Source organism: Ornithorhynchus anatinus, chromosome 5, assembly GCF_004115215.2.
Source record: "Ornithorhynchus anatinus isolate Pmale09 chromosome 5, mOrnAna1.pri.v4, whole genome shotgun sequence".
In the NCBI taxonomy this organism is placed as follows: domain Eukaryota; kingdom Metazoa; phylum Chordata; class Mammalia; order Monotremata; family Ornithorhynchidae; genus Ornithorhynchus; species Ornithorhynchus anatinus.
Window position 1 is genome coordinate 36,434,969 of NC_041732.1, and position 25,134 is coordinate 36,460,102.

Genomic DNA, 25,134 nt, shown 5'->3' on the forward strand with positions numbered 1-25,134 from the left:
TATTGTAACCTCCCATTCACTTAGTACAGTACTTTGACCATTGTAAGCATCCAGTAAATATGATTGATTGACTGACTCATGCATGCAGATATAAACAGACATAACCGAATATACACAGATATGCATACACTGTGTGCATTCGATTTAGCTCTTTTGCCACTGTTTTTCAGGCACTACCAGAGAGGGGCTTTTTTCCACTTTATTCCTTTACCAGTGGCAACAACAGTCTTTTCTGCTTCCACCATCACCATGGAGGCTGAAATTAGGACCTTTCAAGACTGAGTGAGTGAGTGAGTGAGTGAGTGAGTGAGTGAGTGAGTGAGTGAGTGAGTGAATGTGTGTGTGTGTGTGTGTTTGTGTGTGCGCATTTCAGTGCAAGTGTTTTTGTATGGTTGGGGCAGTCTTTGTGTTTATGTGCTTGTACTTGCCCAGCTCTCCCTAACACTGGGCAAAGCTGGAAAATTCTGCTTGTAAATAATGATGATGAAGTTATGCATTGGTTAAAGGAGGATCAATGAGAAGAATACGAGAATTTAGTTCAAGTAAAGTTTTGACTGGATTTGAAATAAATGCACCCCATAAAAAGCTGGGAGGTACATAATCAGGAAAATCAGATTCAAAAATATTTTAAAACGAGAAGTAATATGTTTGGTGTCTGTTAGAGTTGGTCATAAGCAGTCTAGTGCCAATATTTATTGTGATAGTACTGTAAATCACCGGGGCTGAGGATTTCATCGTGTTCTAGTTACTTCACTTTAAATCTAAACATAAAACCCTTTTGGTTTTGTTCTCTTTTGTGCAATTCCATTTTTTTCCCTGTGGATTGAAATATTATTGATTGGTTTACAGTTTTTGTTCTGGTTGTTCTGAGCTTTGATTTATTTTTCATGCAGCACCATGTAAGTGAAATAAATAAATAAGGCCCCCAAACAAGGAGAGGCTTTAATGGGAGGTATCGATTTGGCTCAATATTTCTTTGAATATTTGCTTAGTTTCTACCTAGATGGTAGCCCTGTGAGTGATGGAGGCCGGGGGTGAGTGGAGAGTGCATTACGCAGGAATGTTTGTGAACAAGAGCCACAGTGCAGGAATTCAGAGCACGGCGGCCAAAAGTCCATAGTATTGACAGGGATTTTTTCACTTCTGTGGTTTTATTGAAGGCAGAATCCTCTGTTCACAGTTGGAAGGGTGAACTGCTGGTACTTTTTCCATGGTCAGCTGATCTGAATCAACATGATTATTATCTGAGGGCTCTGTAAATCAAATCCCATTGGCTGCCTGAACAGAGAGTCTTGAGGCTTGTTGCAAGGCCCTGATTGGTCTATTGTGGGTAAGATGAAAGATGAGGTGATGCAGAATGTACCCTCAAAATTGAATGTAGCTTTGGTGCCTTCTGTAATGCCCCTTTTATAGCTATACTAGTGCTAAAAACTTATGTTTCCATGGTAGCGGTGGTAGTCATTCAAGTATGAGTATTTATTGAGCACCCATTTGATGTGCTGAATTGTACTGGGCTCCTGGGAAATAATGAATAAAAAAATGACACATTCCCTGCCCACATGCAGCTTACACTGTAATAGGGGAGACTGACATAAAAATATTTATAAATAGAATAGGTAAAATAAACAATCAAATGTACAATTGAATACATGTAGATATGAGAGTGCTAAAGATGGTATAAATAAGTTTGTGAGAATAAAACATTACTTCCCTTGGTCAGCTTCCTTGCAAATTTCCCTGACTCCAGTCTGTTCCAGCTCCAGTATATACTTCATTCTGCTGCCCAGATCATTTTCCTAAAACATCATTTTTCTCATGTTTCCCTACTCCTCAACAACTTCCAGTGGTTTCTCAATCCACTCAGCATCAAAGAGAACCTACAGAATATTAATAGGAGTAATAATAATGTTGGTATTTGTTAAGCGCTTACTATGGGCAGAGCACTGTTCTAAGCACTGGGGTAGATACAGGGTAATCAGGTTGTCCCACGTGAGGCTCACAGTTAATCCCCATTTTACAGATGAGGTAACTGAGGCACAGAGAAGTTAAGTGACTTGTCCACAGTCACACAGCTGACAAGTGGCATTACTCTCCCGATCTTCAGAGCCCATCTCCTCCTGAGGCTTTCTCCAGTTATTCTCTCATATTCCTACTCTACTTCCCTTCCTCCTGTGACTTCAGCCTTTTTACATCACCTAAGTATTTGGGTAATCTTATCCCTTCCAGCCCCATTGCAGTTATGTGGAAACCTTTTTACTATATTGCTACTCTCTACCTGCAATTCATTTGAGTGACTGTCTCCCCTGCTTGATCATAAGCTCCTTGAGGGTAGGAATCATGCCTAATAACTCTACTGTGCTCTACAAAGAGTACCTTGAGTACTTCTTTCTTACTAGAGACCATATACATATATATATATATATATATATATATATATATATATATATATATATGCATATATAATGTATCATATGCAATATAAATTATATATTATAAATGCTATCTTGTCTTATGCTGTCAAGTCATCTCTGACTCATAGCGACGTCATGAACATATCTCTCCCAGAAAGCCCCACTCTCCATTTGCCATCATTCTGGTACTGTATCCATAGAGTTTCCTTGGTAAAAATATGGAAGTGTTTTACCATTGCCTCCTCCCATGCAGTAAACTCGAGCCTCTGCCTTCAATTCTCTCCCATGCTGCTGATGCCCAGCACAGAAGCAGCGTGGCTCAGTGGAAAGAGCCCGGGCTTTGGAGTCAGAGGTCATGAGTTCGAATCCCAGCTCTGCCACTTGTCAGCTGTGTGACTGTGGGCAAGTCACTTAACTTCTCTGTGCCTCAGTTACCTCATCTGTAAAATGGGGATTAAGACTGTGAGCCCCACGTGGGACAACCTGATGACCCTGTGTCTACGCCAGTGCTTAGAACAGTGCTCTGCACATAGTAAGCACTTAACAAATACCAACATTATTATTATTATTCCACTAACTAGCCACTGCCTAAGCTTTGAATGGAATGGATATGCCTCTGCTTGACTCTCCTTCCCATAGTCGAGACTGGTACAGTACTGGAAACTCCTCAGATTAGACCCTGAGAGGGACATATGCAATATATAAATAAAATTTTTTTTAGTGAATTAATTTCTGCATCCCAACTGATAAACACATAACAATTTCTCTATCTGGGGAGCAATAGATCACAGAAATAGATACAGAATAAATACACTGATGTATGAACAAAGACATTTTCCAGTTGTGAAACCTGAATAAAAGAATAAGGATAAACCAGTTGATAAATCAATGAGATTTAGTGAGTTAGTTGGGAGAGTACAGTATAGTTGGTAGACACCACACTTGCCCACAAAGAGCTTATCACCTCATAAGGGAGGCAGACAAATGAAATGACTTTTAATCATAGAAAGCAACAGAGTATAGGAATATGCATGCTCCTGGGTGGGGAAGGAATAAATATTAAAGTGATAGAATGTATAATTTCAAGGACATCATTGATACAGAAGACAAGGAAAATAGCTTGGGGAGATGAAAGGTTAGTCAGGGAAGGCTTTCTGGAGGATATATGATTTTATGAGAACTTTAAAGATAGGGCAAGTTGTTGTCTGTGGGATAGGAAGAGGAAGGGCCTGACCAAGGGCACGAGAGAGATGAGACTGAGGCACGAGTAAATAGGTTGATATTAGTGGAGGGAAGTGTGCAGGTTAGGTTGTAGTGGGTGGTGAATGAGAATAGGTAGGAGGGAGAGAGTACACTTCTCAACTCCTCAAAAACCTCCAATTGTTGACCATTCACCTCCACATCAAACAGAAACTCCTCACAATTGGATATAAGTGACTCAATCACCTCTCCCTCTCTTACTTAACTTCGCTGTCCTCCTACTACAACTCAGCTTGCATACTGCATTCTTTTAATGCCAACCTACTCACCATACCTCTATCTCATCTTTGTTGCCACCATCCCCTTGCTCATATCCTCCTTTTGTCCTGGAACTCCCTCCCCATTCTAGACTGTACGATTGTTGTAGACAGGGAATGTATCTGTTATTTTGTACTCTCTCAAGTGCTTAGTACAGTGCTCTAAACACAAGAAGTGCTCAATAATTGAATGAATGAATGAGTAGATGACTATCCAACAGACCACCTCTTTCCCCATTTTCAAAGACCTACTATAATCCTAACTCCTCCAAGAGGCCTTCCCTGTCCAAGCCCTCCTTTCTGCATCATCTATTCACTTGGGTCTGTACCCTTTAAGCACTCTGATACTTACCCAACCTCCACAGCACTTTTGTGCATGTTCTTCTACTCTGCAGTTTCCCCTATCCATAATTTATTTTATTATCTGTCTTGTCCTACTAAGTGATAAGATCCTTGATGGCAGGGATCAGAACTGCCAACTCTATTGTATTTTACTCTCCCAAGTGTTCTGCACTCAGAACTCAATAAATACCCTGGATTACTTGAATGAATGTGGGAAGAGGATGAGGACCAGGAGAAAGAGGCTGAGGAAGGCAAAAGGAGGTAGGAGAAGAACCAGAAGAGGATAGTGTCAGTGAAAACAAGTTTAAATAGTATTTCCAGGAGAAGCGTATGGCCCATGCTATCGAAGGCAGTTGAAGGGGTCTAAGAGTATTATGAAAGAGTAACTTTAATTGGATTTGGCAAGAATTATGCTGTTGGTGACTATGGAGGTGGTAGGTTCATTGGAAGGAAGAGAGTGGAAGCCAGATAGCAGGGGATGGAGGAGAGAGTTGGAGGAAAGGAAGAGGCAAAAGGTGTAAAGCAATTATTTTAGAGGAGTTTGGAAGGAATTGTGAAAGGGATAAGGGGCAGTAACTGGAGAGTACAATGCAGTCAAGGGAGCTTTTTCTTAGGATGGGGGAGAGCTGGGTATTTTTGAAAGCAGAAGGGAAGGATTATTATTACAAATATTAATAACAATAATAATGATAACAATGACAATGGCATTTGTTAAGTCCTTACTATGCTGTACTAAGCACTGGGGTGGATATAAGCAAATTGGGTTGGACATAGTCCCTGTCCCACCTGGGGCTCACAGTCTTAACCCCCATTTTACAGATGAGGTAACTGAGGCAAAGAGAAGTGAAATGACTTGCCCCAGCATCACACAGCATACAAGTGGTGGTGTCAGAATTAGAACTCAGTTCCTTCTGACCCCCCCCCATGCTCTATCCACCAGGTAAAATTGCTTCTTACTGATAGTGATGAAGAGTGAGTTGTATGAGCAGTACTTTGATTCTTCCTTCTCCTCCTCCTTCTTGTCTTGTCTTATGCTGTTGAGTCATCTCCCACCTATAGCGACACCATGAACACATCTGTCCCAGAATGCCCCACTTTCATCTGCAATTGTTCTGGTAGCGTATCCATAGAATTTTATTGGCAAAAATATTGAAGTGGTTTGTCATTGCCTCCTTCAGTGCAGTAAACTTGAGTCTCTGCCATTGACTCTCTCCCATACTGCAGCTGCGCAGCACAGGGGAGTCTTGACATGTAGCAGATTGCCTTCTACTTGCTAGCCACTGGCCAAGCTAGGAATGGAATGGGTATGACTCTGCTTGACTCTCCCTCCCATCACCGAGGCTGATAGAGTACTGGAAACTCTGCAAGTGTGACCCTGAGAGGGTTCGCCTCCTTCTAGTAATACTCATATTAGTACAAGGGGGAATTCAGGATAGTTAGAAGAGACTAGATCCCCTTCCACCAAAAGGGGGGTTCACAGAGTCATAGAACAATGGGTAAATTAAGAACAACATTTTCAAATTGAATCATCTGAGGTTAGATGGTTAAAATAGGTAGACAAGCAGTGCTCTGAAAGAGGAATCTTCAGGCTTCCTTCCCCACCCCAGGCTATGGGAATGAGAACATAGTTATTATTTGCCAGAACAAAGTTATTATTTGGAAGTCCTCCCAGTAACTCCCGGTTAACCATTTTTAGGGATGTCATTCCAAACTCCACTTCCTGGTTTAACAAGTTCTTTCATACAGTCACTTATGCTTGTTTTCTTTAGGCTGTATTCTCCTTCAAATCTGGTTCTTAGCTGTCTGCCTTTTAATTACACTTCCTAATATAGCTATTTAAGTTCTCCCCTGACTGATTAATCAAGGGTATCAGAAAACTGAAATTTCATCATAAAACATTTACTAATGCATGAAGGGGGGATTACTAAATTGCTGTTTTATTACCCAAATTGACAAAGATCGGGGATGAAGAGGAAGCAGGCTGGAGTCATCTGGCAACATGTTCATCTCATTAATGAAGTAACAGTTTTGAGCTGTGAAGTAGCATAAAGGACCTGACAACACTCACCATTTTATTCATCAGCTCTAACAAGTAGAACATTGTTTCTCAGTCTCTCTAGGTTTGGCAGTAATATATTATCCCTGACTCATCCAGAAAAGTGGGAATGGCAGCTTGGTGACGTGCCCACTTTGCTGGTGACTCAAAATGGGAAGAAGGTGCTTGAAGAGTCAAATATGCCCCAGTTTTTCTCCTTCTTACTTCATTCCTACCAAATTCACAGAATTACCATTTTGTGTTTCAGTGGGTCATTTTAGAAACAGTCAGAAATAAATGTAGAAGCAGCATGGCTTAGTGCAAAGAGCATGGGCCTGGATGTCAGAGGTCCTGGCTCTGTCAATTTTTTGCTGTGTGACTTTGGGTAAATCGCTTTACTTTGCTGTGTCTCAGTTTCCTCAATTGTAAAATGGGGCTTTTACTTTCTCCTTTAGACTGTGAGCCCCAAGTGGGACAGGAACTGTATACAATCTGATTAATTTAAATCTACCCAGCACTTAGAAGAGTGCTTGACACATAGTAAACTCTTAACAAATACCACAAAAAAAAAATCCATCATTCCTTAGAGTAAAGGCAACAAAAAAGAATGAGATATAATATACTTCTGAATTTTATAAAAAGAAAATGTCTTATGCAGTGCAGTGAGACTCAAATTCGTAGGAATCAGATATGAGTGAAACTAAACAATACTTATAGATCAAATAATGAGACTTCTGTTTCCAGAAAAACAGGAAATTGCCTACTTGTTTAATCTGCTTTCTTGAATCAATCCATGGTATTTTTAGAGCACCTAGTAAGGACAAAGCATGATTCAGAGCCCTTGGGAGATTACAACAGAATAAGCAGACATCCTCCCTGCCCTGAAAAGTTTACAATCTAGTGTGAACTCAGCCACTTTGATAAATGACAGTCAATTAGTCAGTCAGTCAAGCATATTTATTGAGTACTGTTCGCAGAGAACTATCTGCATAAATGTTGTGGGTCTGGGAGAGGGGATGAATAAAGAGATCAAGTCAGGGTGATGCTGAATAGATTGGAAGAAGAGGAAAGGAAGGCTTAGTAGGGAAGTCCTCTTGGAGGAGATGTGGCTTCAATAAGGCTTTGAAAGTTGGGGGAGAAATTATCAGATATGAAGAGGGAGGGAATTCAAGGCCAGAGGCAGGATGAGGGCAAGCGGTTAGCAGTGAGATAGACAAGATCAAGGTACAGCAGGAAAGTTAGCATTAGAGGAGAGAAGTGTACAAACTGGGTTGTAGTGGGAGAGTAGCAGGGTAAGGTAGGAGGGAGCAAGGTGACAGTGCTTTAAAGCCAAGTGTCTGTTTGATAAGGAGATGGATGGGAGACCACTGGAGGTTCTTGACATGGACTAAACGTTTTTGTAGAAAAATGATCTGGACAGCAGAGTGAACTATGGACTGGAGTGGGGAAAGACAGAAGTCTGGGAGGTCAGCAAGGAGGCTGATACAGTAATCAAGGCAGGTTAGGATAAGCATTTGGACTAATGTGGTAGCAGTTTGGATGGAGAGGAAAGGGCAGATTTAGCAATGTTGTGAAGGTTGTGACAGGATTTAGTGATGGGTTGAATATGATTATGTGGTTTGAATAACAGAGAGAAGTCAAGGATAAAGCCCAGGATACAGGCTTGTGCAACAGGAAGGATGGTGGTGCTGTCTACAGTGATGTCAAAGTCAGGGGAAGGATAGGGTTTGGGTGGGAAGATAAGGAGTTCTGTTTAAGACATGTAAAGTTTGAGGTGACAATAAAACATCCAAGTAGAGATGTCTTGAAAGCAGGGGGAAATGCAAGAATGCAGAGAGAGAAGAGAGAGAGATCAGGGCTGGAGATGTAGATTTGGGGATCATTTGCAGAGAGATGGTAGTTGAAGCCATGTGAGTGAATTAGTGGTATTTATTGAGTGTTTACTGTGTGCAGAACACAGTACTAAGAACTTGGGGGAAAATACCACCACAGAGTTGGTAGACATGTTTCCTGCCTTCTAGGAGCTTACGGTCTTGATGAGGGGAAGGGTATAACATGTGCACAGGGAAAAATGTTGTGAGTAATTACGTGCTTAGGTGGCTCGCAAGTACAGCTGTCTCCCCCTTCTAAAATATCCATGGCATAAACTCTGAGTGCCTGAAGGTCAATCTGCTTCACATCAACAACCCTAGAATATTGGCAAAGCAATAGTAATTAAAAATTAAGCACCCTGTCTCTAATGCTCACGCCCTACATATCCTTACCCCAACACAACAGGAACCCAATGTTACACCCTGGAAAAAGTGTTTCATTGGTGACTCAGTGACCCAGACTTAGTGATCAATGCTCCGTGGTTTTTGGTGCCAGTTTAAATGGATAGAGATTGTATCTCAGTTTGATTGGTTCCTGAGCGTCTTTGAGTTCTTGCATTGATTTTGGAGTGAGAAGCCCAGTCAGCAGCTTCTGCCTCGACAAGTGCTTAATACCTGGGTGGGTAAGAAAAAAAAGCACCATCTCAGCCTGGCATAACTGTTGAAATTAGCACTCTGGGTCCAGTTTAGAATTCTAAGCATTTGTAAACGTTCCATTGCTAATTGCACAAAGCAATGTGCTTCTGTGGGAAATACAGCAGCTTTGATGAGCTGTGCACCAACACTTTAACTGTCATTCTCGTGAGAGTGTAAAACTGAGGAGCAGAATCTTCTCAATGACAGATCTGGGGATTTTTTGCTGGGATCTTTTTATGGCATTTATTAAGCATTTACTATTGGTTCAGCATAGTAAATAATTAGATCAAACACAGTACCTGTCTCATGTGGAACTCACAGTCTAAGAGCTAAGAAGAGTAGCTATCTTATTTCCATTTTACAGATGAGGAAATTGAGGCACAGAGAGATTAAGTTAATTGCCAAATGTTATACAGCAAACCAATGGAAGGGCTACTATTACAATCTGACTCCAGACCCCATGCTCTTTCTTCCAAGCCATCCTTTGTATACTCTTTATAATTTAGGGTCCAACATTGGATTCTTCCATGACTGTTAGAAAACAAAGTCACAGCAGTAATAATACGCTTTAAAGTGACACTCAGGATGTTAGTAAGGAAGGCAAGGGAGGGAATAAAAACTCCATTGTGCAAAGGAAATGGTTTCAGCTACATTCTCTGAACCTTTTGCAGCATTCTGGAAATAGACTGGCTCCTCTGCCATAGGTGAAAAATCTCCATTTCCCTTGGGTTGGGGTCATTTTCCCCTAAGACAGAAGTTAGATTAGAGTCGGTTAGGTTTTGCCTTCTATGGTGTGTGGTACTTACCTGCCTCCCTAAAACTCAGTCAGAAAATTATGTCCCTTTACTTAAAGGGGAAACCACAGCGAGTTGATTTGGGGGTTGTTTTAGATTGAACCCTGCTTCCAGACATTTTCCCAAGCAAGCTCTTAGGCAGCCTTATGGCCTAAACACTTTGTAACTAATGTCTTAATCAGATCATCAGTGTGGTCTTGGCAGTCTTTTTTTTAATGGTATTTGTTCAGCACTTACTAAGTGCCAGGTACTGTACTAAGTGCTGAGGTAAATACAAGTTAATCAGGTTGGACAAAGTCCATGTCCCCTGTGGAGCTCACTATCTTAATCCCTGTTTTACAGATGAGGTAAATGAGGCACAGAGAATTTAAGTGATTTCCCCAAGGTCACACAACAGACAAGTGGAGGAACAGATATTAGAACACAGGTCCTTCTGATTTCCAGTATTGAAGTTCATTGGCTTTAAATATTACCTTATAAACCTTTACCTTAATATTTTCTGTTGTGATTCCAATTTGTGGTACTGATTAAATCCCAAATTTGATCATTGTATTGTTTGGGAATGTGGCTTGGTCATAATTGCTGGGCCCTTCAACAGAACTCAACCAGATCCTGCTTGGAGTTTCAAATCCCAAATCTTCCTGGATTTCCCTAAATACTAGATAGATTATTTTGGTCTTTGTTTGAGGTTATGAAGCTAAGTAGCTCCAAATTTGATCTGGCCTGGAAAGCCCTTCCTCCTCAAATCTGACAGACAATTACTTTCCCCCTGCTTCAAAGCCTTATTGAAGGCACATCTCCTCCAAGAGGGCTTCTCTGACTAAACCTTCCTTCCCTCTTCTTCCACTCCCTTCTGTGTCACCCTGACTTGCTTCCTCTTTTCATACCCCCAGCCAGACCTACAGCAATTATGTACATATTTGTAATTTATTTATTTATATTAATTTCTGTATCTCCCTCTAGACAGCAAGCTCGTGTGGGCAGGGAATGTATCTGTTATACTGTTATGTTGTACTCTCCCAAGCTCTGCACACATTAAAGGCTCAATAAATATGATTGAATGAATTAATGAATCTCCTGGGGAAAAATCCTCTGAATCTGTTAGTGACTTTAACTAATTTGAGATTAACTTCTTTGTTTACCAACCTAAAATAAAGATTATGATCATAGTAGGTCTTTATTTCAGGGACTGACTCTCTGATGGTATCAAATGTTCTCTTTATGAATAAATACAGAAACTTTGCACTTCATTTAGGGTGGCAAAAATTCATTTAGTCCATCCTCCTGCCTCCAAGTAGATCTGTCACTAAACCATCCTAGGCAGATGTTTCCTGACATCTTCTAAGAGTTCTCCTATTACAAGGAACCTCCAAGCAAAGGAAGCTAACTGTTTCTCATTCAATCAGTGGTTATATTGAGTGCTTACTGTATGCAGATTTCTGAACTAAGCACTTGGGAAAATACAACAGAGTTGGCAGACATGTTCCCTGCCCATCAGGAGTTTACAGTCTATACCGGGAGACAGACATTAAAATAAATTACAAATATGGACATAAATGCTGTGGGGTTGAGAGGAGAGTGAGTAACAAATGCTTCAAGGGTAATAATAGTAATAACAATGTTGGTATTTGTTAAGTGCTTACTATGTGCAGAGCACTGTTGTAAGCGCTGGGGTAGATACAGGGTAATCAGGTTGTCCCATATGAGGCTGACAGTCTTAATCCCCATTTTACAGATGAGGGAACTGAGGCACAGAGAAGTTAAGTGACTTGCCCACAGTCACACAGCTGACAAGTGGCAGAGTCAGGATTCAAACACATGACGTCTGACTCCCAAGTCTGGGCTCTTTCCACTGAGGCACGCTGCTTCTCTAAAAAATATAATAATGGCATTTGTTAAGTGCTTACTATGTGCAAAGCACTGTCCTAAGTGCTGGAGAGGATACAAGGTGATCAGGTTGTCCCACGTGGGGCTCACAGTCTTCATCCCCATTTTACAGATGAGGTCACTGAGGCACAGAAAAGTGAAGTGACCTGCCCCAAGTCATACAGCTGACAAGTGGCTGAGCCGAGATTTGAACCCATGACCGCTGATTCCCAAGACCGGACTCTTTCCACTGAGCCATGCTGCTTACAGATCCAAGAGGATATGTGACACAGAAATGAGAGGAAATAGGGGAAATGAGGGCTAGGTTGGGGAAAGTATATTGGGGTAGATGGGATTTTAATAAGGATTTGAAGATAGGGAGACTGGCATATTCATTCATTCAATCGAATTTATGTGAGCAAGAGGTCAGTGGCAGGAGAATGGAGATTGAGGAACAGTTAGTATGTTGGTCTTTCAAAAGTGAAGGGTACAGACTTTGTTAGAGTAGGAAATCAGTGAGTAAGATAGCCAATTAAAGCAGAGGGTAAGAAATTTTTGATGGTTTCAATCTAGTAAGCTTGTATCTATCCTAGCGCTTAGCACTTAGAAGGCATTTAATAAGTGTCATTATTACTATCATCCACCAAACATTATTATTATCCAGACCAAATTAGGTTGTTCATTTCCTCCCTGCCCAAACGAGGCCCCAAGAGGATTAGGTATGGCATGTTCTTAAGTGAAGAAAAAAGCAAGAACAGTCTAAATATTTTTTTCTCTATTACCCCCGCTAGCAAGAACTAAGAACTGCTGCTTTAGGTCGGTGTCTCAGAGGAGGCACTCTGGAGAAGAAACAGGCCAGGGACTGGAAAACTACTGGTTTCTCTTGATAAATCATTCCACCCAAAATACTGGGTTCTTGCAAATCACCAAATTAAGGAAAACTCACATTCTAGTACAGTGCTCAGATTCTGATGCACCCACTGTTTCTTCCAGTGCCACCACACCTGTATCCATAATAGGCTGGTGTTGTCAGAAAAAAGGTTCTCTAATTCCCCCAAAAGCATTCTAGCCAAAATGTGTAAGCACCCATTATGGCTGAGAAGATGATCTAAAATCAGCAGGTTTTCAGGAAAGTAAACATCACTAATGCAATGAATGCAGTAATGATTATAATAGTGATAATAATAATGGGGGTGTTTCTTAAGAGCTTACTATGTGCCAGGCCCTCTACTAAGTGCTGTGATAGATACAAGGTATTAGGTTGGACACAATCTTTGTCTTTCATCGGGGTCACAGTCTTGGCCCCATTTTACAGATGAGATATCTAAGGCACAGAGAACTGAAATCACACAGCAGACAAGTGGTGGAGCCAGGATCATAACCCAGGTCTTCCTTCTGACTCCCAGGCCCGTGCTCTATCCACTAGGCCATGCTGTCCTGAATCTTTGAGGTTGCCTGAATGAAACACTCAGAGTTGTTTATTTCCCTCATTGCTCAAGCAGCAACTGGCTGCTTTAGCAAAATGGAAGGCAAAATGGTCTTTAAGAGTTTGATGTGGATTGGTCAATCATCCCTAATCCCTCTCGGGTGCTACAGATTGAGGGGCAGAGAGGACAACAGCATGAAACCTTTATACCTAGTGGTTAGATAATTTGATGGGTTTGGCATAACCAACGTGATCTTTCTGATCTTGCCAGAACTGTTACCGACTGCCTCTCCCCTTGAAAGAGGAATTATGCTTAATCACCACTGACCTGTGCCAACCTTGACAATCCTTCCCTGGAGAACAACCCCACCACTGGTGAAAGCTTACATTCTTAGTCTTTTTCTTTCAGGAAAACTGGTTCCCAGACTACACCTTCAATCCCACAGCACTTATGTACATTTTTGTAATGTGTTTTAATGTCAAGTTTGCTTGGTACTAATAGTAAGGAAACAGAATCAGAGCAAAGCAACACTGTGGAGATTAGAACACCATGCAGGTATGTTAGGAAGGGGGTTGAATGAGGGAGAAAACAGACTTTTGCAAGTATTTCTATTTCTCAGGCCATTGTGCCCAACTTGGGCTTTCTTCAAAAATCTTGTTCTCTTGAGGCAAAAATTGAATCCTCACTCCAACTCCACCCTCTCCACCAAACTCAACTCCCTTGTCCCCTTGCCCCTCACTGATCTTGTACCATCTATCCCAACCCCAAATCAACTCCCCAGTATGCTGTTTTTGCTTCTTCCCCACTGCTGCCCATTGGTTCCATAAATTATTCCAGTCCTTCATTCCCCTCCTGAAGCCCCCAAAGTCCCCACCTACCCGATCTTGGCCCCAGTGAAAATCCCAGCTACTTTTTTTGACACAGTTGAAATGATGAGTCAAAGTATTCCCTTCACTTCCCCAACTCCTCCTTTGCCCTCCCTCTATCAACTCTATTATGTTGTACTTTCTCAAGCACTTAATACAATCTTTCTCTTTCTCACTGTCTTTTGAAAAGTGACCACCCAACTATGAAAATCTTCCCCATTCACCTATGCCTCTGATCCCAGCCCCGTCTCTTTCTAAAACCACTTGCTCCAACTCTTTGTCCCTCCCTGACCACCAACATCCATTGCTCACTCTCCAGCTCTCACCCCATCTCCCTCCTCTCATTCCTGTCCAAACTCTTACCTCCAACTCTCTTCTTAACCCTCTGCAATGTGCTCTCTGCCTACTTCACTGGACTGCATTCTCCAAAGTCATCTTCAGACTGTTTGCTCCATGTGGACAGGACACATGTCTATTAACTCTGTTGTAGTTTACTCTCCCAAGTGCTTAGTACAGTGCCCTGTACATGGTAACTACTAAGTAAATACAATTGATGGATTGACTGATGACCTTTCTTTTCTTTTGAGCACTTCCAGAGTCCTTGGGAATTACAGCTTGAATAACTCCTTCTTCTTTTTCTCCTAGGGGGAAGTCCAAGCTCTGGTTTAGTTTGTCAAAATATTTGATCAGTCTTTTCATAAAGGAAGCCTGGCAATGACTTGCATCTTTCCTTTCCATGTCTCATGCTAACAGGCTGGTCACCCTTCAGGCAGTCACCTCCTCAAGGGTAGGAAAAAGGGCAGTTTCACTGGCACACTTTCACTCTATTCCCTCATCCAGCATGCATGAACAACATGAACTCTATGTGACAGGGAAGAATGTAGCTGCCTAGATTGTATGTGGGAATCCTAGGGACCTATAGTAGGGACTAGGGATTCTAGACTGTAAGCTCATCATGGGCAGGAAAATGTCTATCAACTCTATTATGTTGTACTTTCCCAAGCACTTAGTACAATCTTGTGAATCAATAAATTAATCATATTTATTGAGCACTTATTGTGTGCAGAGAACTGTACTAAGATCTTGGAAGAGTACAACACAACCCTACGATAGACACATTCCCTGCCTACAACAAAATACAGGCTAATAATAATAATTAATAATTATAGTATTTAAGTGCTTACTTTGTGCCAAATGCAGTTCTGAACGCTGGGGTAGATAAAAGTTAATCAGGTTGGACACAGTCTCTGTCCCACATGGGGCTCACACTCTTAATCAAAATTTTTTAAGTGCTCACTGTGTGTCAGGCACTGTACTAAGCATTGGGGCACATAAAAGCAAATCAGGTTGAACAGAGTCCCTGTCCTATGTGGGTCTCATAGTCTCAATCCCGATTTTGAAGATGCAGTAATTGAGGTACAGAAGTTAAGTGACTTTCTCAAGCTCACTCAGCAGACAGGTGGTGAAACTGGGATTGGAACCCAGACCTTTTGAGTCCCAGGGCTGTGCTCTTTCCACTACACCATGCTGCTTCTCTAAATCTATTGTACTTTTTAAGTGCTTTCACATTGATTAGTTCATTTCAACCCTCACAACAACCCTGTGAGGTAGGGAGACAAGGTAGGTATTATTATCCCCATTTTGCAGATGGGGAAACTGAGGTACAGGGAAGTTATGTGACTGGCCCACAGTCACATGGCAGGCTAACAGCCCAGTCAGATTCAAACCCAGGTCCTCCGGCTTCTAGACCAACACTCTGCTGCTTCTCCAAACCACTAAAGGAGGAGACAGACACTACTACAAATAAGTAAATTACAGATTTGTAAATCAGTTCTGTGAAGCTGGGGGCAGGGGTGGTAAATAAAGGGGAAAGGTCAGGGTCACTCAGAATGGAGTGGGATAAGAGGAAATGAGGGTTTAATCAGGGAAGGTCTCTTGGAGGAGATGTACCTTCAATAAGGCTTTGAAGGGGGGTAGAGTAATTGTCTGTTGGGTATGAAAAGCGATGGCATTCCAGGTCAGAGGCAGGATGTGGGCAAGAGGTCAGCAGCGAGACAGACAAGATTGAGGTACAGTGAGTAGTAGGTTGGCATTAGAGGAGCAAAGCATGAGGGCTGGATTATAGTAGGAGAGTACCAAGGTGAGGTAGGAGGGGGCAAGGTGATTGAGTCCATTAAAGGTGAAGGAAAGGAGTTCCTGTTTGATGTGGAGGTGGATGGGCAACCACTGGAGGTTCTTGAGGAGTTGAGAAACATGGACTGAACATTTCTGTAGAAAAATGATCTGGGCAGCAGAGTGAAGTATGGACTGGAGATAAGATAGACAGGAGGCATGGAGGTCACCAAGGAGGTTGGTACAGTAATCAAGGTGGGGTAAGATAAATGCTTGAACTAATGGGATAGCAGTTTGGATGGAGAGGAAAGGATGGATTTTAGTAATGTTGGGAAAGGTTGAAGCAACAAGATTTAGCAATAGATTGAATGTATTGGTTGAATGAGAAAGAGAAGTCAAGGATAATGCCAAGATTATGGGCTTGTGAGAGAGAAAGAATAGTGGTGCTACCTATGGTGATGGAAAAATCATGGGAAGGACAGGATTTGGGTAGGACAATAGGAATTCCGTTTTGGACATGATAAGTTTGAGATGATGATGACTCAACACAGTAAGCACTCAATATTTATTCATTCAGTTAGTCAGTCATATTTATTGAGCACTTACTATTTGCAGAGCACTGTACTAAGCTCTTGGAAAGTAAAATTCAACAACAGAGACAATCACTGTCCACAACAGGCTTATGGGCTAGAAGTGGGGAGACAGGCATCAAAACAAGTAAACAGGCATCAATAGCATCAATATAAATAAATAGAATAATAGATATATACACATCGTTAGTATAAATAAATAGAATTATGAAAATGTACATATATATACAAGTGCTGTTGCGGGGAGGGAGATAGAGCAAAGGGAGCGAGTTGGGGCACTGGGTAGGAGAAGAGGAGCAGAGGAAAGGGGGGATTAGTCTGAGAAGACCTCCTGGAGGAGGTGAACCTTCAGTAGGGCTTTGAAGGGGACAATCAATAAATACGATTGAATGATTAATTGACTGATTATGGAAATCCCCCACCAAGATATGGAATCCTTTTGATTCCATATGATCCATATGATTCCATTTGATCCATATCATATCACGCTGAGAAGCAGCGTGGCTCAGTGGAAAGAGCACGGACTTTAGAGTCAGGGCTCATGAGTTCGAATCCCAGCTCTGCCACTTGTCGGCTGTGTGACTGTGGACAAGTCACTTAACTTCTCTGTGCCTCAGTTCCCTCATCTGTAAAATGGAGATTAAGACTGTGAGCCCCACGTGGGACAACCTGATTCCCCTATGTCTACCCCAGCGCTTTGAACAGTGCTCGGCACATAGTAAGCGCTTAACAAATACCAACATTATTATTAATCCAGGGGCCCTAACCTAACTTGTCCTGTAGCAAGACCTGACCTAGATGTTCTCCTTCTCTGTATTTGGTTTGATTTCACTGTGTGTCCAGATGTCATTAGTTTTGACCAATTTCATTAGTCTGTCCAAGAAATAAGTAAAAAAGTAATCATTTTATTTATATATCTAGACACAGACTTATGTCTTTTACAGTGATACAAAAGAAAATGATATAAGAACCTATGTAATAGGATTTCTAGGAATCATGTTTAAATTATAGAGTTAGGAAAACAACAGCATTCTACCTTTGAAAATAAAGGACAGCTCTATATATACATATATATTCACTCACACACAGACACACACACAGATACACACACACACACACACACACACTTATTAATCACTATTGGGTTATCCAATGGCTTAGTCCTGCTTGTATCAATACCACCTAAACATTTAATCAAAATTATTTTGTAATTTTATATCGCTTCCAAAAACACCTCTATCGGGTATAGAGAGCCTTGATTTAGAAGTCTGATAAAAGCAGCTGCAACAACATCTTCATCTTCAGGATGTATCTCAGGATATCACTGGGGAAACAGAGGTAACATCAAAATACAAAATTCATTCATTTGCTTCAGGATAGCTTGTTCATAAAAATAAGAAAGAGCTGGTAAAATAAAGAAGCCTGGAAGGTCTCTTTACTGGTGCTGAATACATTAAAAGTCCTCGACCAGTTTAATGATAAATCAATTAATCACAATTAAACATCTCAGGCATATGAAATACCAAATAACTAGGACATGGTTGGTACTCCATAGAAATTTCTCCTGAAGAAACACTTTCTCCTATGACAAAGAAGTAAAATAAAGTATCTCGCTGATTCAAAGCAGATACTGCAATTAATTCCACATTTAAGTGCCTTTTATAAAGAATCTCATTTTGACTATAAAGCTCAGTTGAAATATGTCTAATATAACTGATTCTTATTTTGTGAAAGGGGTAGGAGGTAGCATATTTTCATGGAAGCCTGAAGCATTTTTAATTCAACAGTTGCAACACTTATATGCTCTATATACAGGAAGCTATCTAGCTTGAGGGAATGGATATATCTAGAACCTCCCACCTCAGGGTCAATGCTTTGAGTCTCACCAGTGATTGTGATTGATGGTCACACTAATTGGTTGATTTCTCAGTGGCCTTAGGGAACGAAGGTGTTTGGTTTGGTGAATTTTCTTCTAGGCAGGCACTCAGGACTGAGCCTACAGCAATTAGCAACAAATGAGCACCTGGGCAAAAGCAGAGATATACTTTGCTGGGGGATCCCTCAAGGGCTAGGCTAAATATATCATTGCCCCTCATTTCCAAAGATGATGCTACTGAAAGTGAGAAGGAGTATGCCAATTTGGCAGAAAAAAAGTCTAAGGAATGACCATCTCTAGCACTTACGTATTTATGCCCATCCTTAGCACTTATGCCTATATGTATAGAGCTTAGTTGCAGTGAGTAGTTGTAGAAAAGATATTTATTGAGCTCCCACTAGGTAAAATGCATTTTACTCAGCTCTTGGGAAAGTATGTATCTGTCACCAGTCCCTTAACCCTAATTTTATTTTTAGACTGTGTTCCTCCTGAGGGACAGGGGTAGTGTCTAATTCCCACTTATATATTTTTTCCCAGAACTTAGTATTCAGTCAGTAGTATTTATTGAACACTTACTGTGTGCAGACTGAGTGTGTGTACTAAGTGCTTGGGAGAGTACAATACAAGTATGTAATGTACTAAGTGCTTGGGAGAGTTCAGACACATTTCCTGCCCACAATGAGCTTACAACCTAGAGGGGGCTGAGACAGACATTAATTTAAAAAAATAAATTGCAGATATGTACATAAGTGCTGTGGGACTAGAGCAAGTCAGGGTGACACAGAAGGGAGCAGGCTAAGAGGAAAGGAGGACTTAGGAAGGCCTCTTGGAGGAGATGTGCCTTCAATAAGGCTCTGAAAGCCAGGAGAGTAATCGTCTGTCAGATATGAGGAGGAAGGGTGTTTTAGGCCAGAGGAAGGAGGTGGGCAAGAGGTAGATGGGAGATAGATGAGATCGAGGTATGGCAATAAGGTTAGCATTAGTAAAGTGAAGTGTGTGGGCTGGGTTGTAGAGAGTAGAGAGGTGAAGTAGGAGGGTACAAGGTGATTGCTTTAACCCCAGTGTTAAGTAGTTTCTGTTTGATGCGGAGGTAGATAGGCAACCACAGGAGTTTTTTGAGGAGCGGGTTGACATGTCCTGAACGTCTTTGTAGAAAAATGATCTGGGCAGCAAAGTATGGACTGGAGTGGGGAGAGTCAAGAGGCTGGGAGGTCAGCAAGAAAGCTGATGCAGTAATCAAGGTGGTCTAGGATAAGTGATTGGATTAATGTGGTAGTGGTTTGGATGAAGAGGAAAGGGCAGGTTTTAGCATTTTTGTGAAAGTTGAAGGGACAGGATTTAATGATGGACTTAGTGATGGATGGTGGGTTTCATTAGAGAGAGGAGTCAAGGATAATGCCAAGGTTATGGGCTTGAGAGACAGGAAGGATGGTGGTGGTTTCTACTGTGATTGGAAATTCATGGGGAGGTTAGGGTTTGGGTGGGAAGAAAAGAAGGTTCTGTTTTAGACATGTTAAGTTTGAGGTGACAGGAGCAATACAAGTAGAGATGTCTTGAAGGCAGGAGGAAATGCAAGGCTGCAGAGTGGGAGAGAGATCAGGGCTGGAAGCAGCATGGCTCAGTGGAAAAGAGCCTGGGCTTCGGAGTCAGAGGTCATGAGTTCGACTCCCGGCTCTGCCACTTGTCAGCTGTGTGACTGTGGGCAAGTCACTTCATTTCTCTGTGCCTCAGTTACCTCATCTGTAAAATGGGATGAAGACTGTGAGCCTCATGTGGGACAACCTGATTACCCTGTATCTACCCCAGTGCTTAGACTGTGGGCAAGTCACTTAACTTCTCTGTGCCTCAGTTCCCTCAACTGTAAAATGGGGATTAAGACTGTGAGCCCCACGTGTGACAACCTGATTCCCCTGTGTCTACCCCAGCGCTTAGAACAGTGCTCTGCACATAGTAAGCGCTTAACAAATACCAACATTATTATTATTAACAGTGCTCGGCACATAATAAGCGCTTAACAAATACCAACATTATTATTATTATTATTATTTAGGTATCATCCACCTAGAGGAGGTAGTTGAAGCAAATGAGTTCTTGAAGGGAGTGGGCATAGATGGAGAATAGGAGATTCATAACTGAACCTGAAAGGATCCTCCCAGTTAGGGAGTAGAAGGCAGAAGAGGAACCTATGAAAAAGACAGAATGAGCAGCCAGAGAGATAAGAGGAGAACCAGGAGAGGACAAGTGTCAGTGAAGCTAAGGTTGGCTAATGTTTCCAGGAGAAGGGAGTGGCCTAAACTGTTAAAAGAGCTGGTACTAATCCTGGCTCCACCACTTTTCTGCCATCTGACCTTGGGAAAATCACTTAACTTCTCTGGGCCTCAGTTTCCTCATCTGTAAAATGGGGATTAAACCTGTGAGCCCCATGTGAGACTGGGACTGGCCAAGCTGTTTAGCTTGTATCTACCCTACTATTCCCCTCTCGGGAAACTGAAGAGTTTCCAGTACTCTACCAGTCTCGGCTATGGGAGGGAGAGTCAAGCAGAGGAATACCCACAGAGGAATACCCATTTCATTCCTAGCTTGGACAGTGGCTAGCATGTAGAAGCCAATCTGCTACAAATCAAAACTCACCTGTGCTGGGCAGCAGTGGCATGAGAGAGAGAGTCAGTGGTGGTGATTTACTGCACAACAGAAGGCAATGATAAATTACTTTTGCCAAGCAAGTTCTATGGATACACTACCAGAATGATTGCAGATGGAGAGTGGGGTGTTCTGGGCGGGATGTGTCAGTGGAGTTACTATGGGTCAGAGATGACTCGACAGCACATGACAAGACCCCAGGATTTAGTACAGTGCTTATTATCTAGTCAGTGCTTAACAAACACTGTAAAAATAAAGGATCAGAGCAGATACAACAGGAAATGATGACAAGAGAATAGGGAGCATGGTCTGAAGTGTTCACTGATAAGTCCCATCCTGACACCTTCAATGCCTCGAGGTGGATCAGGAGAAGCATATTGGCCTAGCAAAAGGAGCACAGGACTGGGGTTCAAGGGACCTGGGTTCTAATTCCAGCTCAACCACATGCCTGCTGTGCAACCTTGGGGGAGTCAATTTGTCTGTGCCTCAGTTTTGTCACCTGTAAAATGGGGTTTAAATACCTGTTCTCCCTCACCCTCAGTTTGAGAATCCCCTTTGGGACAGGGACTGTTTCCAACCTGATTATCGATGCTTAGAACAGTGCCTGACACATAGCAAGCTCAGTGAATCAATTAATTAAATAGCACAATCATTATGATGATAATGTTTGGTAAGGAAAAGTAAGCAGAAATTCAAAACACCCTGTCCCAGGCCTAGTCTATGGTTTCAACCCAGTGGCCGGGGAGCTTAGAAGTGAGGCACAGAGAATGTCTGCTTCTTTCAGCAGTGCGCTGTGCCATTCATTTACAGAGCATTACTACCTGCTGCTTTTTGAGGTGCAGACACTACTTTAATGCCAATTTTTACACAGCTGAGCAGAGACGCTTAAGTTGAGGGTTTTCCAAGGCAGGAGATGCAGGAGGTCACACTTCCAAAAGCCATTAAGGGAGAGGTGCAAGAGCTCAGGCTTTCACTTTAAAAAACACCACCTCAAGAACTCCAATCCATCTCCAAGGTGAAACGGGAAAGGTGGCAGCAGTGTAGCTATTATTATAGCAATTTGTTTCCCACAAACAGAAGCCCCTGGGTGGAGAAATGTGAGTAGTTAACTTGATATTTTTTTTCTCTTGGATTATTTTTTTTCCAGGTCCCCAAGGCGCCTCCTCAGAGAGGTCAGAGTGGCCTTTTCCTATACTTCTGTCATAGCGACAATCACACAGTGCCTACTGGCTGCAGCAGAAGTCTAGCTCTCTCTGATGGACAATTAAACATTGTGAGCACAGAGCATGCCAATCCTCAATTAAAAGAGACACTGAAAGCCAATTATCTCTCCAAGGGAACAAAGACAGCCAGTCGCTTCTCAACAAAGGGTTACAATCGAGCTTTCTTCGTTTCATCTGGCCACCCTTGGAGGGGAGAAATCTGTTCTAGTGGCTTCCTGGATTTCCATTGGCCAGTATATTTAGAAACTATAATGGAACTAACTTCTTCTGCTTACAAGCTGAAAAAAAGAAGTTCCTTTTGAACTGTTGTGACTAGTTCTGAGATGAAAAGATTATTTCTCTGTACAGTATTTATTAGGTAAACATTCTAATAGTCTCATTTGAGAACTTCAGACCATTTTGGTGTTCCAGTTCAGCAGAGGCCATTGGGCTTTGGTAGAGGATGAGTTAGGAATCAATCAATCAATCAATGGTATTTATTGAGTGCTTACTGTGTGCAGAGCATTATACTGAGAACTTTGAGAGCACAATAGAATAGAGTTGGTCAACCCAACATCTGCCCTCAAGGAATTTACAATGTAATGAGGCAGACAGACATTGAAATAAAAATAAATCATACTTCCTCCTACTTAATCTGTGAGCTCCATGAAGAACAGGGACTGTGTCTAAACTGGCTATCTTATAGTTACTCCAGAGCTTAGAAAAGTGCCTGACACATAGAAACCACTTAAATATAATAATAATAATTTCAGTAATAATAAATTAGAGAATAGGGAAGTGGCAGAGTATAAGGATATATGCATAAATTCTGTGGGACTAGGAGTAAGTGCTTAATGAGTACAGACACAGAAGAGAGGGTGAATAGGATGGGGAAATTAGAGTTTAGAAAGGTAAGGCTTCTTGTAGGAGATCTGATTTTATTAGGGCTTTGAAGATGGGAAGAGTAGTGGTCTGTAGAATAAAAAATGGGGAAAGAATGTCAAGACAGAGAAAGGACATGGGCAAGGGGAGAGAAAGGACACTTCAATACAATGAATTTTAAGAATAGTCAAGGGTCTCCCAAGCCTATTTGGAAAAAAAGTCACCTGGTTCTAAGGAAGCAATGTTAAAGCAGATCTAAAGGAGCTGTCATTTGTTCCACCTGTCAGACTGGGCAACAATATTGATTCGTCTTTGAGAGTACCTGAGCAGCTTAATTAAAATTGTTTAAACATTTTGCAGTCCCTAATCAAATGAATCACATAATGGGGGAAGGACCTATATTTTAACAAGCATTTTGTACTACAGAATGAGGATACCTTTTTCTTTCTACATGTCCTCCCCCTAGCTCCCCCCACCTCTTTATGCTGTCCTTCTGCCCTCACCTTTCCCAACTTCAAAGCAATGTTCTCAAAACAGAAAATATCCTTCCAATATCCATGTACATTGCTTGAGATAAATATAGATTCTGACCTTTAACAGATGTTAAAGTGAAAAAGCAGAGAAATTGGACATGCTGTGATGGCTATCGCCTATTTTACAGTTTCCCAGCATATTGATTGGCTGAAACACCCCTCTAAGAACTAGAATGCTGCACTTAATAAAGTCAGAGCCCAGACAAATCATCACCCAGGGACCAGTAAACTACACATAGCCATGCCTATGAGGCATTGGCATCAGAGGAATGACTGAGAAACCAATAGGGAAGGGCTTGAAGCCAGGTAAATGGGTGGTGTTCCCATAGATGGAGGAGGACCAGGAGGAGTATGTTAGTTCAGTGGCAAAAATTCTTCTAAAAGGTTCAAATTGGAGGGAGAATAGAAAGTTCTGGAATTTACATAGTCATTGCCCTCTGCCCCCTCCTCCTTCCTTCTCCTTGATCCCCTGAGTTTTCTGCCTCTGGATGATGATGGAATGGTGTTTGCTGCTCCCCAGGTGACTGTTGTCATGGAACAAGCAGTCATTTGATTTTCTGCCTCTCCAGACTCTCACAAAGGCATGAGTTTTGAGACAAGAGGTTGTCAGGGACTTTTGCAGAACTGTCAGGAGAATGGCTTTTTTTCCTTGTCCCAGGTATTCTCAAAGAAGAATCAATAGCTTTTACCCCAATTTTCCAAAAAAGAGATATTACTAATAACAATTGTTAAGTGCTTACTATGTGCCACATATTGTACTAAGTGTTGGAGTAGCTACAAGATAATAAGACCTGATACAGTCCTTGACCCACATGGGACTTAGTTTAAAAAGCTGATGTTGGTATTTGTTAAATGCTTACTATGTGCCAAGCACTGTTTTAAGCACTGGGGTAGATACAGGGTAGTCAGGTTGTCCCACGTGAGGCTCACAGTTAATTCCCATTTTACAGATGAGGTAACTGAGGTACAGAGAAGTGAAGTGACTTGCCCACAGTCACACAGCTGACAAGTGGCAGAGCCGGGATTCAAACTCATGAACTCTGACTCCCAAGCCCGGGCTCTTTCCACTGAGCCACGCTGCTTCTCAAGCTGACAAGGCTATTCTCACCTAACTACAAACAGCTTCCCGTCAATAGAGAAAAGGGAAAAAAAATCAATCAATCAAGAAAATTTTTGAATGCTTTCTGTGTGCAGAGAACTGTACTAAATGCTTTGGCAGCTACAATACGACAGAGTAGTTGGAACTGTTCCCCTCAGTTGGAAAACACTGTTATCCCTCTGCCTTCTGGAGAGCTACTTGGTGACCATCACTAGAGATTTCCAAAACTCTCTTTGATGTAAAGATATAAGAGTGTTTGGGCAGGCTGCCCCTCCCTCTGACGCTGCTCTGTCTCTTCATGTAGCTAAACTTTGTAAATTAAAGTACCCACTCCCTCCAACATGCCATCTTTCGCCCCCTGCTGGGATGATGTATTCTTCCTGCCGCCAGACCTTCTTTAAGCTGAAAAAATCAGAATTTATCCAGAGGAGTGAT

General features: G+C 41.8%; 1 long non-coding RNA gene and 1 other non-coding gene across 2 annotated transcripts in view; both read right to left on the reverse strand.

The window, feature by feature from the left end:
* The window catches only part of LOC114812286, a 477,687-nt gene that overhangs the window by 19,032 nt on the left and 433,521 nt on the right, over nucleotides 1–25,134 (reverse strand). The gene's annotated exons all lie outside the window — the stretch shown is intronic.
* On the reverse strand, nucleotides 5,518–5,655 carry LOC114812624. Its single transcript, XR_003760275.1, has one exon. It is a non-coding gene; the product is annotated as a small nucleolar RNA SNORA7 (small nucleolar RNA).